Source organism: Melanerpes formicivorus, unplaced genomic scaffold (genome assembly GCF_026170545.1).
Source record: "Melanerpes formicivorus ecotype bairdi unplaced genomic scaffold, bMelFor1.0.p_v2 SCAF_51, whole genome shotgun sequence".
Lineage (NCBI taxonomy): Eukaryota > Metazoa > Chordata > Aves > Piciformes > Picidae > Melanerpes > Melanerpes formicivorus.
The window spans coordinates 1-20,505 of record NW_027142403.1 but is presented as its reverse complement, the minus strand read 5'-3'; positions in this window follow the sequence as shown (position 1 = coordinate 20,505).

Sequence of the window (20,505 nt, the reverse complement as noted above, 5' to 3'; positions counted from 1 at the left end):
GTTGGAAGAGACTTTCAAGATCATCGCGTCCAACCCATCAACCAACACCACCTAATCAACTAAACCATGGCACCAAGCACCCCATCCAGTCTCCTCCTAAACACCTCCAGTGGTGGTGACTGCACCACCTCCCCAGGCAGGCCATTCCAACGGCAAATCACTCTCTCTATGAAGAATTTCTTCCTAATATCCAGCCTGAGCCTCCACTGGTGCACCTTGAGACTTTGTCCTCTTGTTCTGGTGCTGGTTGCCTGGGAGAAGAGACCAACCCCCACCTGGCTACAACCTCCCTTCAGGTAGTTGTATAGAGCAATCAGGTCTCCCCTGAGCTTCCTCTCCTCAGGCTAAGCAACCCCAGCTCCCTCAGCCTCTCCTCATAGGGCTGTGCTCCAAACCCCTCCCCAGCTTTGTTGCCATTCTCTGAACAACTTTCCAGCAAGTCAACATCTTTTCTAAACTGAGGGGCCCAGAACTGGACACAGGACTCAAGGCATGGCCTAACCAGTGCAGAGTACAAGGGCACCATGACTTCCCTGCTCCTGATGGCCACACTCTTCCTGATCCAGGCCAGGATGCCATTGACCCTCTTGGCTGCCTGGGCACACTGCTGGCTCATGTTCAGCCTACCATCGACCAGCACACCCAGGTCCCTCTCTGCCTGGCTGCTCTCCAGCCACTCTAACCCCAGCCTGTAGCACTGCATGGGGTTGCTGTGGCCAATGTGTAGAACCCGGCACTTGGATGTGTTAGAAGAGACAATTGCCCCCTCCAGCCTAATAAGGGATACAATAGAGATGAAACTAATTAACCAATGTCAAGACTGCTACAAAATGAGCGTGCTTTCACCCGGGCCAAAACTTGACACAAAATTCTCCACTTTCAGTTTATTGATAACAATGAGGGAGGGAAAATGAAAGAGGTAGAGAAATGGGTTTTTACACTAAAACATTCCGAGCCTACTTTAGGTTTAGCTGTCTCTGGGTGCTTGCTGGCGTTTCAAGCGCATGATCTTTAGCCCAGATATGCTCTGTTGCACACACCAGTTTTAGCAGTCAGAAATCACTTCAGTCTTCTGCAGTTATTTGGTGCTGAGGGAAGATGGCAGTCAGAGCACCTCAAAGAGGCCAGACTTCTGCTTGCCACATGGCAGATAAGCCACGGATGTCAGTAGCCAGCGCTGCTCTGCCTTGCTGATGCGGAGGGTGCTGGGCAGTGCCGGTCCTGATGGGACTTAGCTAAGCGTGTGTATTCAAATGGGTGAAAGTCACAGGCAGAGTCTGCTCTCGAAAGGGGAAAAACAAAAGGACAGAAACCAATAAAAAAAGTGCATTTCTAACCTCATGGCAACTGTCAGAAGTTACCTCAAGTGGAACAACATTGCACTGATAGCATACTTTGGTTTTACCACAAGAGAAACTTGGTGATGTCAGCCCCAGGCTCAGCTAACTTGGATTGACCTAGATTACTTTAAAAACAAACAAACAAACAAATAATAACCAAGCAAACAAAAAGCCCAGCCTATAAACCAACCTGGGTGTTTTTTTTTTCTGTGGTGGTGGTGTTGTTTTCTGTCTGTTAGCCATGTTACTCAAAAGTAAAACATTTTAAACATAAAAAGAATATGAAAATAAAATGAAATAAACTGAGCCCAGGTCATTTGACAAAGGTGACAAAATTCCCCTCAGAGGATAACAAGCAGATTTAAGTTTAACTAAGAAGTAAACCAACACCTCCATCTACCTTCCTGCATTCTTGTAATGCTACAGAGTAATGTATGCCCAGAATCACAGGATGTTAGGGGCTGCAAGGGACCTCAAAAGATCATCTAGTAAAAACATCCCACCAGAGCAGGATCACTTATACCAGATCACACTGGAATGCATCTAGTTGGATTTTGAGTATCTCCACAGAGGGAGACTCCACAACCCCCCTGGGCAGCCTGAATCAAATCCCCAAACACCTGAAGAAACCTGCTGATTTCTCTCCCACATCACCAGGATGCATGACAGTACCCTGGGCAGGACAGAGATGATATATGAGGGCTTTGGAGCACAGCCCTATGAGGAGAGGCTGAGAGAGCTGGGGTTGATTAGCCTGGAGAAGAGGAGGCTCAGGGGAGACCTTATTGCTCTCTACAACTACCTGAAGGGAGGGTGTAGCCAGGTGGGGGCTGGTCTCTTCTCCCAGGCAACCAGCACCAGAACAAGAGGACACAGTCTCAAGCTGCACCAGGGGAGGTTTAGGCTGGATGTTAGGAAGAAATTCTCTATAGAGAGAGTGATTGGCCATTGGAATGTGCTGCCCAGGGCAGTGGAGGAGTCACCATCCCTGGAGGTGTTTAGGAGGAGACTTGATGGGGTGCTTGGTGCCATGGTTTAGTTGATTAGATGGTGTTGGATGGTAGGTTGGACTCGATCTCAAAGGTCTCTTCCAATCTGGTCTGGTCTATTCTATTCTATTCTATTCTATTCTATTCTATTCTATTCCATTCCATTCCATTCCATTCCATTCCATTCCATTCCATTCCATATATTGACCCCACAGTGGTCAGTGTATAAGTATCTTCTCCCTCAAAGAAAGGAGATATTTAGTCTAGTGGTGTTATAAAATGCCAGTGACAACTGATGTGAAAGAAGGGTGAAAACTGCAATTTGCCTGTACCTTGAGACTCACTGCCCTTGGCCCAGGCACAGTTTCCCATGTGGGAAACTGAATGCTGCTTTTGGGAATGAGCAGCAGCTCTTCCATTTACATACATTAATCCATAGAAGTACAGGAGGCATTATCATTTGCCAGACTTGTTTGCATAATGAGGAACTCTCAAGAGAAATGTCTTGGAGAAGTGTCACCATTAAAGCACGGCGTTACCACAGCATTTCTGTTCAGCTCCCATCCCCTCCTCCACTCCCATGTACACGCACTCATTGAAACCTGAAGTCCCAGCAACAGCCCCTTGGAGCAGCCCTGATGGAAGGAGCTCATGTGCCATGTTCTCAGAGCGTTTTCAAACCCCCTAACACCCTTCACATCCAACCCTGTTCACTCAGCCCAAGGGATTACACCAGGACTTTAGCCCGGCCAAGTAATTGCTGGCGGACAGCTATCACCTACTCAGCCTTTTCCCACTGGATGAGTGCAAAATGGAATTAGGCCACATGGGGCTGAGGAAGGGCTGGGATTAAGTAAAGAAATTAAACAAAATGCAAAGACTCTGGTATTGTAAATGAGATGAACTTCACCCTCCTGCAGAGACTTAGGGAAGTACAACGAAAGAGAAAACACAAAAACTGTTTCCAAAGGGAAACAACCAACATTTCTGAACCACCACTGGTGTCTCCCTAACCTAAGCAGTGGCAGAAGGCACAGCAGAGTAGCTATTGCACTACCAGGAATTTCCAGTGTGGTGCTCCTGGCATCACCCTTACTGGTGGAACTCAACTCTCCCCTCTTTCTGTTGCCCAGAGCCCTCCAACTCTCAACAGATGGTGAGAGCTCATGGTGTCATGGCTTCAGTGATGGATTCTCTTGGGTTTGGCAGTGTCAAAAGAGCCCAAAGACTGACCCAGGAAATCAACCCTCTCTTCCTCCTTGTTTCCTGCCACCACCCCTTCCACTAACTGAGACATATTCTTGGGGTTGCAAGTTCCAGCAAGCCTCTCCTCTCCCTCAGGGGGCTGGCAGCACCAGGGAAGGAAACCCCCACCAGCCAGACTTGACAGTTTCCCCATTTGTTTTCATTTTATCCCCAGATATTTTTATTTAAGCTGCTTGGATGGCTATTTCAATAACAGCCCTGCTGGGCTCAAGGAGACAGAGGCTTACAACAAAGCACCCCTCCAATCATGCTGTGAGGGAGATGGGGAGAGGCAGACATACCCAGGGGCTCTCTTCCCACCTTCATCCTCCCCCTGTACCTCCTCAGCCATTGATGGAAGCAGACCTGTTTATGAATCATATTGTTACCCTGCAAACTAGCCCAGACAAACATCAGCAAGTTCTGAAGGGATGGCCTACTCCCCTCACATGGTTTAGACTGCAGAGCAAAGGCTTTTACACCAGTGCAGAGGCTCCTACACAAAATACCTTCAAACTCATGGCTGTAGATCCTTTGGGGTGCTGCATGGGTTTAGTGTAGGGTCCATCCCTCTGAGCACTCAAAATAAGCATCGAATTTGAACACCCATCCTTCAAAAAGAAAATACTAGCAAAGGCTGTAGGCAGCTCAGGGTACCCCTACCCCACACATTGCCTGAGCTGATTAGCTCAGATAGCATCCCTGTGGTATGCTGCATTGCACACAGGGTGGGTGTACCTGAGCTGCCCTTACTGACAGTCACCACAAGACAGCCTTGAGTCAACCTTCAGACGACACAGCCAAAGGTGCAAATAAGCATTGTCCTGTCGTACTGTTTCACTGACAAGAAAATGAAGCACTGTCATTTACAAGGATCATAGAATCACAGAAACATAGAGTTGTTTCAGTTGGAAAAGACCTCTAAGGTCATCAAGAGAAACTGTGAACCTAAAAGCACCATGGCCGTTAAACCATGTCCCAGAGTACCAGATCCACATGCTTCTTAAACACCTCCAGGTACTCCATCTCCTCCCTGGGCAACCTATTCCAATGCCTGACCAGTCTTTCAATAAAGAATGTTACATGAGTACAGGATTACATGATGAAAGGATGCTGTGATTACAGGTAGGAGTAGGATGTTTCCCCTATGGGAACTGGCAACAGGAACTGAGTATCCCTCTTCATGAGATCCAGATTTTACTCAAGGCTTTGCTGCCAACAGCATCTGTGTGGATCTGGGTGCCTCACCTACCCACACTTTGTTTTCCCTTGCATAAAATTGTGGATGATGATTGTTTTTGCCAACCTTTCTGCTGTCCTTGAGCAGAACACAGCACACAAGTGCTCGCTCCTGTCGTCAATGTCACACTGGTGGGCTGTATGCAGTTTGCACAGCTGAGTACAGACAGGCTGCATGGGGTCTGTAGTCTCCTTCATCAATGTTTGTGCCAGGCTGTGCCTGCCAGGCAATGCCTGCCTGCGCTCCCCAAGTGCAGCCTGCACACAGCTGTATGCAGCTGTCACATCATGTCTGAAGGAGATTGCATCTTCTGTCACATTCCCCTGCACGCTCAGTGATACATATGCACGTTCTGGGTGTGGATGACTGTAAGTGGGATTCGTCTTTAGGTTTCACTATCTCTGTGTGCATCTCTTTGTACACACACACATGAGAATTAGGTTAGGAGAACCTCTTTCCTCTTTCATGTTACTCATCCCAACATCCCCTACACCCAAAGTCACCTTTGCAGGCTGTTTTTTCAAGCCCCGATTGAAACATCTGCTCCTCTCCCCGCATTGCTGAGCGAGGAGAGCATCCCCAAAAAGAAATGGAAGAGGCCATTAGCTTAGTCTCCAAGGGGGAACCCTTGAACAGCTCAGAAATGGCTGTGCCAAGAGGAGGACACTGGGAAGCGACTGCAAGCCAAGGAAAGAGACAGATGGGGCCGGCTCCACTCTAGTTCTGGGTTGCCTTTGCTGCAGTGTGCACACGATATTCCTACAAGGTCTAATTTATAAACCCAGCTCGTGTTTATAAACTCCGCTGTCCTAATGGAAATGAAAACATTAATACAACCCGAGGATTCTTCACTTTCCAGGTTTTAATTAAAATCATAGGCGTTAAGAAGCAAGAGCAGCTTCGTGGAATACAAGTCTAATGAAGTATTTCCTCACACAGCACAAATCTCCGTGTGCAGTCCCAGCTCGCTGGCACTGGGTGCCCGTAACATCAACCCCCACTGGAACCAGGAGTTGGTGTCTTGGAAATTAGAAAAACAAATTACCCTGCAATTTGTTTCAAATAAATGTAGGTGCCAAGATGGAGCTGGAAAAATAATATTAAGTGGGGAAAAGAAACCCCAACAACCTATTAGAGCCATAAAGCATGATCTCTTAATTGACTAACTGGAGGCAGCGGTGACTGTGTTGCATGCCAGTGAGGGGGGACTGCGTGAGGAAAAGGAGAGGACTTGGATGAAGAAAGAGGCAGTGTGTGAAGGCACAGCAGAGGCATGCTGGGGAAGAAGCAACAAAGTGAGAATAGGCAGCACAGGAGGCTGGATCAAGGGGAATTGAGGACACTGGCGAGGCAGGTGAAACTGTAAACACATGAAAATTGCAAGACCAGATCAGAGGGACCTATTCTCTCTGTCTCCCCCGAGACCAAAGGAAAGCAAGAAAGGAATAGACATGGAGTGACCTACATGTGTAAACACAGATGAAGGGACTGATCTTTGGCAGGTGTAAAGCTGGCTGGAGGTCAAGGCTGATGGCAGAGCACCAGTTACTGCAAAATGAAGCCCAGCAGAAGAAATTATTCTCCTTCACAATCACCCTCTAGGGAAAAATGTGTCTACTCTGTGCACTCCAGGACTGCTTTCTACCTCACTGCATAACGGTGTCTGTCCTGTCATAGGAGGTACACAGAGAGAGAAAGGGAGGAGGCCCTGAAAGACAAACACAGTGTGAAAACAACAAAGCAGTGTAGAGATGTGAGGGCTCTAAGCAGGGAGAGGGTGATTTTTCCTCCCCAGTCCCAGACCCACCTCAAGGAAGAGTGGTGGTATCCCTCAAGCAGCTTAACAAAAAACACAGAATCACAGAATCATCAAGGCTGGAAGTGACCTCATCAAGTCCAACCTGTCACCCAACACCTCAGGACTAAACCATGGCACCAAGTGCCACATCCAATCCCCTCTAGAACACCTCCAGGGAAGGTGACTCCACCACCTCCCTGGGCCTTTTGTAGATTTCATTTTAAATGCCAACTAGAGATGGACTTCAGTCAGAGAAGTGTGGTGTGGTCTGGGACTTCTTTCAGGACTCTAGAAGTTTCTACATGCCACACTTTGGTTTGAACCTACTTCTGAAAGGAACATGGGTTGCATCATATTGCAAACAGTAGGTTGCTTGTCCCACATTCCTTTCAGGTTAGGCCAAGTCCACTTGCTTAACAGTTTCCCATGACACTCCTATATGCTTGGTTAATTCTGTGTCATGATGAGATTAAATTAAAAGGCAAAAGGCTCTTTTTATTTAACCTATTGTTCCTTTTCTTTAGTACTTGTCACCTTGGGAGACAATAGAAATGCTGAACACATTGGCCAGAAGAAAATGACTCACAATCAAGGAAAATGGAGCAATTGTGTCCTTGGCCATAGGTCCTGGGGTGGCTGTGTGAGGCAGGAGCAATGGAAAAGAAATGTCTCAGCAGATGTTGCTCAGGACCTGAATTTGCTGCTTTCAGTCCCTGATCTAGCCAATAAAGCACATCTGAAAACCAAAGACATGTCTTGTGTCTCACTCCTTTGCCTACAGAAGCAGTATCATGCATAGCTGGAAGCACATGAGATGTCACAGACAGGACTTAAGAAAATGGATGCTCTCCTGTCAGGTTCAGATAAAGTTGTGAGCATGGGCCTTCTCTGCCAGGAGGAAAGCAGCTTTCTAGTTAAATCCACCAACTACATAATGCTAGGCTGCCATGCATAGTGAATGTCCACCCATCAACCACAGTTCCATGAGTTGTGACCTTCAGCTAGAAGAACCCTTTTGGCTTATCTGAACCCATTCAGGGTGCAAGAGGAGCCAGGGTTAAGGCAGTTGGGAAGTGAGGGAAACAAAGTGCAATGTTTAAGAGAGAAACATGCTTCTGACCCCTGTAGATGGCTATACACAGTGCTAATGAGGCCCCATAAAAAGGGAACTGAAGGCATCACCGAGCTTTGCAAATTGCTTACTAGCTACTGGCCTGGTTTGGGCAACTTACAGTTTTATTAGGCTGCTCCTTTGGTTAAGGCATACCTGGTTTGTATTATTTTTATCAGCAATAAAGGGGAGGCTGCAGCAACATTTAGAATTGCAACACTGCAGAATCAAGTGGAGATGACCTTGCAAATCTGGGGGTTATAAATCAGTCAATGGAAAGGAACACCACGCAGTACACCATGCAGAAACAGGGCAAATATGGGCACTTAAATATACTTGACTAATGGGTTATATTTTACAGCACCTTCCCTTGGAAAATCTCAAAGAGCATTACAGTAAATGGGAAAATGCAGCATCCAAAAAATACTTTGGATATCTGATCCTGCACTCACAAGCCCCACTCCCAGCTGGTTACACCAGTTGACACCATTTAGATTGTCATTTTCTTGTGCCCAAAGCACAGGTAAGACACAAACCCCCCAAAATTCTCCATTCTTTTTCTTTAGAATAGAATAGAATAAACCAGGTTGGAAGAGACCTTCAACATCATCGCATCCAACCTATCATCCAACACCAACTAATCAACTAAACCATGCAACCAAGCACCCCATCAAGTCTCCTCCTGAACACCTCCAGTGATGGTGACTCCACCACCTCCTCGGGCAGCACATTCCAATGGGCAGTCACTCTCTCTGTGTAGAACTTCCTCCTAACCTCCAGCCTAAACCTCCCCTGATGCAGCTTCAGACTGTGTCCTCTTGTTCTGGTGCTGGTTGCCTGGAGAGGAGACCAGCCTCTACCTGTCTACAACCTCCCTTAAGGTAGTTGTGGAGAGCAATAAGGTCACCCCTGAGTCTCCTCTTCTCCAGGCTAAGCAACCTCAGCTCCCTCAGCCTCTCCTCATAGGGTTTGTGTTCCAAGCCCCTCACCAACTTCGTTGCCCTTCTCTGAACACGCTCCAGCAACTCAACCTCCTTCCTAAACTGAGGGGCCCAGAACTGGACACAGTACTCGAGGTGTGGCCTAACCAGTGCAGTGTACAGGGGCAGAATGACCTCCCTGCTCCTGCTGGCCACACTATTCCTGATCCAGGCCACGATGCCATTGGCCTTCTTGGCTGCCTGGGCACACTGCAGGCTCATGTTCATCTTACCATTGACCAGTACCCCCCAGGTCCCTCTCTACCTGGCCTCTCTCCAGCCACTCTGACCCCAGCCTGTAGCACTGCATAGGGTTGTTGTGGCCAATGTGCAGAACCCAACACTTGGATGTGTTCAATCTCATGCCCTTGGATTCTGTCCATCTGTCCAGCCTGTCGAGGTCCCTCTGCAGAGCCTCTCTACCCTCCAGCAGATCAACTCCTGCCCCCAGCTTGGTGTCGTCCACAAATTTACCGATGATCAACTCAATATCTTCATCCAGATGATCAATACAGATGTTAAAGAGCACAGGGCATTCATTCATTATATTACTCCTTTGAAGAGATACTGGCTTTGCACAGACCCAGATAACTCACTGGGTAAACAGTGGAGAGCCAGTCTCCACTGCCTCAGTACAAATCTCATGTCCTACTTTACAGTTTTCTCTGTGATGGTGCCATCAGCATCAGTATGATGAAGGACAGGCACTAAGAAAGGTCTTGGAAATTTGGCCTGCTCCTTTTGCAAACAAGTTCTTACTATGCATCTAGCTATCAGATAAATATTCTACCCCAGTCATTGCTGTCATACCTGAGCACCCATTGATGCTGTCCCTACTCCCCTCAGGTCAGTGACAGATAAGCAGAAATACTGTAAGACCAAGGACAAGTTCAGAATCATAAAAGCTCACAGAAAATTCACAGTTCTTTCAGGCTGATCCTGGAAGAGGTGACAGCAAGTGACTCAGCCAAGATCACAGCTACAAGAATGTAGTAGCACTGGGAACTGCCCTTCATCCCCTGAGAATTTAACACAGAGCCAAAATAAACTGCTGATACGGACACCATGGTAGCTTATAGAATGGGATGGAATGGGGTGGAATGGGATGGAATGGGATGGAATGGGATGGAATGGGATGGAATGGGATGGAATGGGATGGAATAGAATAGAATAGAATAGAATAGAATAGAATAGAATAGAATAGAATAGAATAGAATAGAGTAGAATAGAATAGAATAGAATAGACCAGACCAGACCAGGTTGGAAAAGACCTTCAAGACCATCAAGTCCAACCTATCATCCAACACCATCTAATCAACTAAACCATGGTACCAAGCACCCCATCCAGTCTCTTCCTAAACACCTCCAGTGATGGTGATTCCACCACCTCCCTGGGCAGCACATTCCAATGGGAAATCTCTCTTTCTGGGAAGAATTGCTTCCTAACCTCCAGCCTAAACCTCCCCTGGTGCAGCTTGAGACTGTGTCCTCTTGTTCTGGTGCTGGTTGTCTGGGAGAAGAGATCAACCCCCACCTGGCTACAACCTCCCTTCAGGTACTTGTAGACAGCAAGAAGGTCTCCTCTGAGCCTCCTCTTCTCCAGGCTAAGCAACCCCAGCTCCCTCAGCCTCTCCTCACAGGGCTGTGCTCCAAACCCCTCCCCAGCTTTGTTGCCCTTCTCTGGACACCTTCCAGCAACTCAACATCTTTCCTAAACTGAGGGGCCCAATGCTGACACTGTGGTACTTTATCTCCAGACAGTGACTGATTTCACAAGGTTTCTATACCTCAGGTAGAGATCTATCTATTAATCTGATACACCTCACTGAGATATTTTATTTATTTTCCTATATTCTTTTATTTCATTTGAATAGCCTTGGACTCCCTCTTCTCCAGGTGCTCATGAAAAGGAAACATGCATCTTGTTTTCTCCAGTGGTACGTTAGGGTAAAGTGAAAAGGAACAGAAAGAAGATGCTTGATTTTGACAGGATCTGTCCTGGCATCTCATGCCACTGCTTGAGAGAGCTAATGGAGAGTGATCACAATGCCAAAGGAACACGAGCAGACAGAAAGAGCTGTTAAGGAATCAGAATAAGTTGCAAATGCATCTAGACAAGCGATTAGGAATCTCACCTCCTACCTACCAGCAGTAAGTGGCTGTGTTCCTCCTACTGCACTCAAGTGAGGTCAGGTCAGATCTTGCCTGCATTTCAGATACCCAAGCTCCCAGAGAAACATGGGTGCTCATTTGCAAGCACCAGTTTTGTCTCTGAGGTGAAGGGATCCTACAGGAAGGCTGGAAAGGGGCTTTTCATAAGGATGTCTAGCAATAGGGCAAGGGGGAATGGTTTTAAGGTGAAGGAGAATATATTTGGACTGGGCTTTAGGGAGAAGTTCTTCAGTACAAGGACAGTGAGAATCTGAAAATGTTGCCCAGGGAGGTTATGAGGAGAGACTGAGGGATCTGGGGTTGCTTAGCCTGGAGAAGAGGAGACTCAGGGGGGACCTTATTGCTGTCTACAACTACCTGAAGGGAGGTTGTAGACAGGCAGAAGTTGGTCTCTTCTCCCAGTCTACCAGTGCCAGAACAAGAGGACACAGTCTCAGGCTGCACCAGGGGAGGTTTAGGCTGGAGGTTAGGAGGAAGTTTTACACAGAGAGAGTGATTGCCCATTGGAATGTGCTGCCCAGGGAGGTGATGGAGTCACCATCACTGGAGGTGTTCAAGAGGAGACTTGATGGGGTGCTTGGTTGCATGGTTTAGTTGATTAGGTTGTGTTGGATGGTAGGTTGGACACAATGATCTTGAAGGTCTCTTCCAACCTGGTCTATTCTATTCTATTCTATTCTATTCTATTCTATTCTATTCTATTCTATTCTATTCTATTCTATCCTATTCAATCCTATTCTATTCTATGGATGCCTCCTCCCTGAAGGTGTTCTAGACCAGGTTGGATGAGGCCTTGAGCAACCAAGTGCAGTTGAGAGGCATCCCTGCCCATGGTGGGGAGAGGTTGGAGCAGATGACCTATAAGATCCCTTCCAATTTAAGCCATTCTATGATTCTCAGATTCCCCCCCAAATCCTGGCCAAACTGAAGTGCCGAGACAGACAAACCTGGCCGTGACATTTTCATGAGTACCTCCCTGTTTATAGATGTGTACATGTAAAAGGGGTAAGGAGCACAGCCCCAAATAGGAGGGCTAGTGCTAAAGGTTCCAGGAATATAGATTTTTGATTTTTCTATTTCACAGTTGGTTGATTTCAAGCATTCTAATAGTTGCTTCCTACCTTAGTGCCCATCTGTCTATTTTAATAAATGTTCTTGGTAGCACCTACCTGGCAAGCATTCACACACCCAGCAGCACAACCAAATTTCACCCTAAATTAGGGGGCTGGAACAGTGAGCTCTGCGAAAATGATGCAATCATCCTTCTCCCACAACACAGGCACTGGCAGCAGCAGATAGACAGATGGGTAAAGTAAGCAGACAAGAAAACATGATGGTCCTGGTCCATCTCTCCTTCTACTTTTGTTTTTTTCCCCCCCTGTTAAAGTCTGGATGAGCAAAGGACAGGTTTCTGTACAACTTGGATGCCCAGTGCAGCCACAGAGGCCTTCTGGGTGGCAGCTGGAAAGATGCAAAGGTTCATCAGCTACCTTGCAGGTGCTATGAGATAACTGATATGCAAAAGGCACCAGGAGACAATGAAATAACCTTCTTAAGGATCCATCTTTGATCTGTGCCTGTCTCCAGATCTAATTGGTGGTGATGTGTGCTAACCCTTGCTCCATCCTCTGGGCATCCAACTGTGCTTCCTCTCATTTGTGACAGGTCCCTATCCATTGCCCAGAAAATCATCCTTCATGTGGAGGTGTTGGGACTACAAGGGGATGAACTTCCTGCAGACCAGCTATGCCACAATTAAGTTGAGGGGGATGAGCACAGGGTGGGTATATTTTCTTCATGAGAAAAGCTGGACAGTAACCAGCTGTGTTCATGCTCCAGTTCTTTGTCAGATCTCTCTAAACAGATCTGTTCTCTCTGATTACCTTTCTACTTTAGAACCTGATCTAGTGTGAGATGTCCCTGCCCATGGCAGGGAGGTTGGAACTAGATGATCCTTGAGGTCCCTTCCAACCCTAACAATTCTATGATTCTGTGATTCTATAAGGATAAAACCCCCTTTCACTTGAACTCTAAGACAAGCAAATGAGCTTTGCTTTGTGTTACAGCTCCTTGCCCGCTCTCATACAAGAGGACAGACCTGGTCCAAGCCCTCTCAAGACTGGCTCAATGACATTCATCTTTATAGCAAACCTATGGAAGTTCCTCTCTGTGTCTTTCCTTTCTCCAATGCTCTTTTCTTCAAACTAAAAGAGTAACCAATAACCTATATCAGAGATGAGTAAGAGATGAGGCCAAGTAGCCTGAAAGAAGGTTGTAGCCAGGTGGAGGTTAGTCTCCTCTCCCAGGCAACCAGCAACAGACCGAGAGGACACAGTCTCAAGCTGCACCAGAGGAAGCTTAGGCTCAAGCTGAAGAGGAAGTTCTTCACAAAAGGAGTAATTGGCCATTGGAATGTGCTGCCCATGGAGGTGGTGGAGTCACCGTCCCTGGAGGTGTTCAAAAAGGGATTTGATGTGGCACTTGGTGCCATGGTTTAGTAGTCATGAGATGGTGGGTGACAGGTTGGACTTGATGATCTCTGAGGTCTTTTCCAACCTTATTGATTCTATGATTCTATGACTGTAGGTTCTTTATGGGCAAGGAGAAGCTGCTTTTTTAATGTAAGCCTTTGACCTTCCTTTCTGCAAGTGTCAGACAGTGGAAGTGTGAAGAACAACTCAGGACACAGGCAAAATTAAACACCAGAAATATATTTCCCTTGTTAGGGGAGCTGCCACCATTCATGACCCCTTGCTTTCCCTTGCCTTCACTATCTACCCCAAGAGGTACCATCCCCATGTGGTTGCTCTTAAAATGGTAGCATAAGAAACCCATCTGAATACTGATACTCTGTTACTGCCTCCAGGACATGAGTGTGTGGTTAAGTCTTGGCATTTCACCCTTCATCAGTACTAAAATTTAGCAAGAAATGTGTACAATGAAGGCTTATGTCTTAGGCCTTTTTCTTATTAATCCTATTACACTTGTCTTTATGAGCTCTCCAAGTTCCTTTTACTCCCTCTGGGGCTTGGCTGCAAATGAGATTTTGCATCTCAGTGTAAAATAACCTGAACATTTTTCTATAAAATTAAATAAAAGTCCTCCATTCTGGCAATGCATGTCCAGAATCCAATTGCTGGGGTCTTCATCTTTCCAAGTGCCTCATTGTCTTCACAATGTCTTTGAGGTTTGGGAACATGCTTTCAATCTGTCCTGATCGATATTGTGAAGAAAAGGAAAGAGCAAACTTTAAACAGCTCAGATTAGCAAGAGGCAGGAAATGTGAGACTAAGCTGTAGAAGTCTGTGGTGTTTGGCAAATCTCCTCTTATTATACATGCCTCAATGTTCCAATGTGTAAAGTGGTAACAGTGATAGAATAGAATAGAATAGAATAGAATAGAATAGAATAGAATAGAATAGAATAGAATAGAATAGAATAAGAATAGGAGTAGAACAGAAGAGAAGAGAATAGAATAGAATAGAATAGAATAGAATAGAATAGAATAGAATAGAATAGAATAGAATAGAATAGAATTGAATAGAATTAGAATAGGAGTAGAACAGAACAGAACAGAACAGAGTAGAGTAGAGTAGAGTAGAGTAGAATAGACTAGACTAGACTAGACTAGACTAGACCAGGTTGGAAAAGACCTTTGAGATCATCACATCAAAACTATCATCCAACACCATCTAATCAACTAAACCATGGCACAATGCACCCCATCCAGTCTCTTCCTAAACACCTCCAGTAATGGTGACTCCACCACCTCCCTGGGCAGCACATCCCAATGGCAAATAGCTCTTTCTGGGAAGAACTTCTTCCTAACATCCTGCCTAAACCTCCCCTGATGCAGCTTGAGACTGTGTCTTCTTGTTCTGGTGCTGGTTGCCTGGGAGAAGAGACCAACCTCCACCTGGCTACAACCTCCCTTCAGGTAGTTGTAGGCAGCAATAAGGTCTCTCTTGAGCCTCCTCCTCTCCAGGCTAAGCAACTCCAGCTCCCTCAGCCTCTCCTCACAGGGCTGTGCTCCAACCCCCTCCCCAGCTTTTTTGCCCTTCTCTGGATACATTCCAGCAGCTCAACATCTTTCCTAAACTGATGGGTGTTAACAATTTGCCCGTGTCAGTTACAATTCAAGGCCTTTAATGCCTTATATGTCAGGATGACTTGAACTGCAAGAAGAAAACAAAACTGAGGACAAGTTGCACTGCCTCAAAACCAAAAAGCCAAGAATTGATCTCAACCAGCTGAGCTCCTGTTGAAGTCAATCTCAGAACCTCCCACAGCAGCTTTTTCTTTCCTGCACAAGTGTATTCCTGTTCAGCCTCTGCAGCACACCACTGTTTACCATAAAAGTTGACATTTAGAGATGAAGAAAAAAAAAATCAGGAAGGAAAGGGGATGATTTAAAAATAAAATGTAATTTCCACTAATTATGTTGTTACATAGGATGCTCTGCAAAAAACATTAGCAAGTGAGATCATGTCAGTAAAGCACAAGACGAACTGTATGGAAGACTTATGAGTTCCTAAGTCAGAACGCTGTGGCTTCCTGCTGCTTCTCATTTCTTGGCCAATCAATGCTTCATAAAGACTTTTAGGATATAGCCCTTATGTCTGCAGTATCTAAATAGGAAATCAGGCATAATATACTGGTGTGTGCAGCTTTCTGGTGCAGAAAAGGCATAGGAGCTCTCCCGTTACAGGGAGCAGACAAAGTAAGGGAGTCCTGAGTCATCTATAGTAGAATAGTTAAAGCAAGGAATTCCAAAGCTCAGCATGATGCCACAATAGTATCATAGTACCATAGTATAAGTCAGGGTTGGAAGAGGCCACAAGGATCATCTAGTTCCAACCCCCCTGCCATGGGCAGGGACACCCCACACTAGATCAGGCTGGCCAGAGCCTCATCCAGACTGGTCTTGAACACCTCCAGGGATGGGGCCTCAACCACCTCCCTGGACAACCCATTCCAGGGCTTCACCACTCTCATGGGGAAGAACTTCCTCCTCACATCCAGCCTCAATCTCCCCACCTCCAGCTTCATTCCATTCCCCCTAGTCCTATCACTACCAGATATCCTGAGAAGTCCCTCCCCAGCCTTCTTTTAGGCCCCCTTCAGATACTGCAATCACCATTCACTCCACCTCCAGAAAATTGCTGAAAAGTAGATGACCACAGACTCACAGGGCAGGACTCGTGCTACTGTGCAGCTTGATATCCCTCTGACCAGGATCAATGAAACCTTGCCACTCTTTTCCCTCACTTTTCCCCAATCCTCACCCTGTACACAACTGGAAGGGTGTGTGTCTGTCTTGCAGCTATCAAAGGCCATCATTAGCAATGTAAACCAAAAGGAGCACAGTACATTCACAAATACTTGGGTAATTTTGGAAATGCAATTCCTGAAATGGCATCATAAGACTTGATATGGTTTTAACACCTCTCCCAAGTGCCTTCAGCTCAGATCGTCTCAATTTACATGTCAGTACCTTTCAGTTTGCTCTCCTGTAGCCTGGAGGGTTAAAGGAGGAACTTAGCTTTGTCACTGCTCACAGCTGATCCAGCTCAAGTATTTCAGGGGGTTGTACACAGACCACCTTACCATTTAAAGCTAGTGTGTAATCCATAGTGTGCTGTCCACCTGCAACACATATTCCCATACTACAACAGGCTTCATTTTATGCACAGTGGGACAAGATCAAAGCAGTCTTGAAGACAACCATTTCATTAATCCTATAGGGAATGTAAAGATACAGAATTTAAGCTTGAGCATTTCAGAGGCATATAAAACTCTCTCAGCACACGGGGCCTGCCACGTCTTTTTCATCTGGGTTTTTCTTCAGTGCCTGGCAAGTCAATGGCCTCAGAGTTTCTGCCAACCAAGAAAGGATCAGCTAACAAACAGAGTTGACACTTGTATTTTACATTTCAGAGACTAGACTAGACTAGACTAGACTAGACTAGACTAGACTAGAATAGAATAGAATAGAATAGAATAGACCAGGTTGGAAGAGACCTTCAAGATCATCACATCCAACCTATCATTCAAAACCACCTAATCAACTAAACCATGCAACCAAGCACCCTATCAAGTCTCCTCCTGAACACCTCCAGTGATGGTGACTCCACCACCTCCTTGGGCAGCACATTCCAATGGGCAATCACTCTCTCTGTATAGAATTTCTTCCTGACCTCCAGCCTAAACCTCCCCTGGTGCAGCCTGAGACTGTGTCCTCTTGTTCTGGTACTGGTAGCCTGGGAGAAGAGACCAACCTCTGCCTGTCTACAACCTCCCTTAAGGTAGTTGTAGAGAGCAATAAGGTCACCCCTGAGTCTCCTCCTCTCCAGGCTAAGCAACCCCAGCTCCCTCAGCCTCTCCCCATAGGGCTTGTGTTCCAAGCGCCTCACCAACTTTGTTGCCCTTCTCTGGACTCGTTCCAGCAAGTCAACCTCCTTCCTAAACTGAGGGGCCCAGAACTGGACACAGTACTCGAGGTGTGGCCTAACCAGTGCAGTGTACAGGGGCAGAATGACCTCCCTATTCCTGCTGGCTATACTGTTCCTGATGCAGGCCAGGATGCCATTGGCCCTCTTGGCTGCCTGGGCACACTGCAGGTTCATGTTCAGCCTACCATCAACCAGCACCCCCAGGTCCCTCTCTGCCTGGCCGCTAAACAAAAGGAGTGGGCCACAAAACCACTCAGCCAGTGAGTGCAGAATCTCAGACACTGGGCTTCAGCCGAGCTCTTTTCTCTATTTTTCCTTCCCTACTTTGTTTTACAAATCTGTTTACCATCCATCTGTCTAAACTTCTTCACTGACCACAGGGGCCAGGCAGCTAAGGACTTTTTTTTTCCCCCCCACCTCTTTTCCTTAAAGAAAACCCCAACCAACAACAAACAGCGAGCCACCACCACCACAAGAAAGTGACAAGAGTAATTCAACAAAATTTTTTGACAAATCCATTTGAAAATGTTTAGGTTGCCTCAGTTAACCCAATGAATAATGTGAAATGATAAGAGGTGAATAATTTATTACAAAATATGGGGGAAAGATCCACCATACAAATTACTGAACTAATATTATTTGACAAGTGCTTGCCCTTCCCTGAAGTGCAGCTTTCTCTGTGATGGAACATAGCAGCTGTTTAAAAGCAACAACAGTTTAAGGCAGCAAATGAAGAAGAATTGCAAGTGCTGAGAGAGTATGAGATTAGGCAGAATGTAATTATCCAGATTGGAAGCAGGTTAAAACCAGGAAATAAGGCAAAGGTTCTCTTATGAAATATATCACACAGTAACAACCACAAGTGGCACAGATACCTCCTCTTGCTTTTGTTCTTAAATCCAAAATGTTTATTATTAACCAAGGAAGAGAATATGATAAAATAATATAGAAAAGTAGAATAGAATCACAGAACCATTTTGGTTGGAAGGAACTTTTAAGATAGAGTCCAACCATTAATCCAGTACTGCTGGGTCACCACTAAACTATGTCCCTAAGCACCAGGTCTGCATGTCATTTAAACACCTCCAGGGATGGTGACTCTACCACCTCCCAGGGCAGCCTGTTCCAGTGCTTGACAACCATTTCTGCAAGGGACTTTGTTCCTAATAGGCAACTTAAACCTCACTTGGTGCAACCTGAGGAAGTTTCCTCATGTTCTACTGCTTGTTACTTGGGAGACTAGACTAGACTAGACTAGAAACAGAATAGAGTAGAATGAAAGAATGGAATGGAATGGAATGGAATGGAATGGAATGGAATAGAATAGAATAGAATAGAATAGAATAGAATAGAATAGAATAGAATAGAATAGAATAGAATAGAATAGAATAGAAGTGAAGTGAAGTGAAGTGAAGTGAAGTGAAGTGAAGTGAAGTGAAGTAATAGAATAGAAAGAATACTAGAATAAATAGAAATGTGGTTCTATGATTCTATTTCAGTTGAAAGGGACCCCCAACGGTTATCTGTTCCAACTGCCTGACCAATTCAGGGATGATCAAGTCAAAGCATGTTGCTTAGGGCATTGTCCAAATGCCTCTTAAACACCAACAGCTCTCTAAGAAGCCTGTTCAGTGCCTGGCCAGCCTCACAGTAAAGAAATGCTTCCTCATCTCCAGTCTGAAGCACCTCCAGCAAAGTTTAGAACCATTCTCATGCGTCCTATCTCTGGGTATCAGGAAGAAGAAGTCAGAATCTCCCTTTTCACTTTCTTTCCTCAGGAAGCTGTAGAGAGCAAAGGAGGTAATCCCTCAGCATCATTTCCTCCAAATTGGACAAACCCAATGTCTTTATCCACTCCTCATGTGATATTCCTTCCAGACCTTAAATAGTCCATTTCTGACACCCTACTCCATGAAACTATGTTCTGTGTCCCAGTACCCTGGCAGAACACAAACACAACAGCCTACAGACCCAGAAAGGGAAGAGAGTGGCATAGCAGCACATCCAGCGACTTCACAGGTTCACTGAGGTGCAAGCCTCACACCTTCTGTGAATAATTTATAAGCACTATTGCAAACTCAGAATCTCAACAGTTGCAGATCAAGTGTCCTATGAGGCACCTCTTACCCCTGCTGGGTGGAGGGGAAGTGAAAAACTTGTGAATGCTAGCAACATTCTGAGCTCAGCTATATATAAACACATGCATTATATGCACATATATATAAAACATAATTTATCAATACATATATTTTAAGTTTTATATATATTTATATATGTTTTATAAGCACAGGGTATGAGGAGTGTGACCAGTGAAGTGATTATTCCTCTGTATTCAGCACTGGTGAAGCCACCCCTTGAATACCAGGTCCAGGTTTAGGATCTTCACTACCACAAAGATGTTGAGATGCTAGAGTGGGTCCACAGAAGGGTAACAAAGCTGATGAGGGATTAGGAGAAGAAGACTTTGAGGAGCAGCTGAGAGAACTGGGATTGTTTAGTCTGCAGAAAAGGAGGTTGAGGGGTGGCTTCATTTCTCTCTACAACTACCTGAAAGGAAGTTGGAGTGAGGTGAGTGTTGATCTCTCCTCCCTAGTAATAACTGATAGGACAGGAGGAAATGACCTCAAGTCGCACCAGGAGAGGTTTAGATTGGATCTTAGAAGAAAATTTGCGACTGAAGGAGCTCTCAAACACTGGACCAGGCCACTAGCACCAGAACAAGAGGACACAGTCTCAAGCTGCACCAGGGGAAGTCTAGGCTGGAGGTGAGGACAAAGTTCTTCACATAAAGAGTTGGAATGTGCTGCCCAGGGAGGTGGTGGAGTCACCATCCCTGGAGGTGTTCAAGAGGGGATTGGATGTGGCACTTGGTGCCATGGTTTAGTAGTCATGAGGTGTTGGGTGGCAAGTTGGACTTGATGATCTTTGAGGTCTTTTCCAACCTTATTGATTCTATGATTCTATGTCTAGGCTCCATAGGAAGGTTTTTCAATCCTTGTCTCTGGAGATGTTTAAAAGACACAGAGATGTGGCACTGAGGGCCATGGTTTAGCAGCAGACTTGGTAGTTAGATAATGGTTGGACTCTATGATCTTAAAGGTCCTTTTAAACTGAAACTGTTCTATGATTCTAATTTATATAATTATAGATAGATAGATAGATTGATAGATTGATTGTG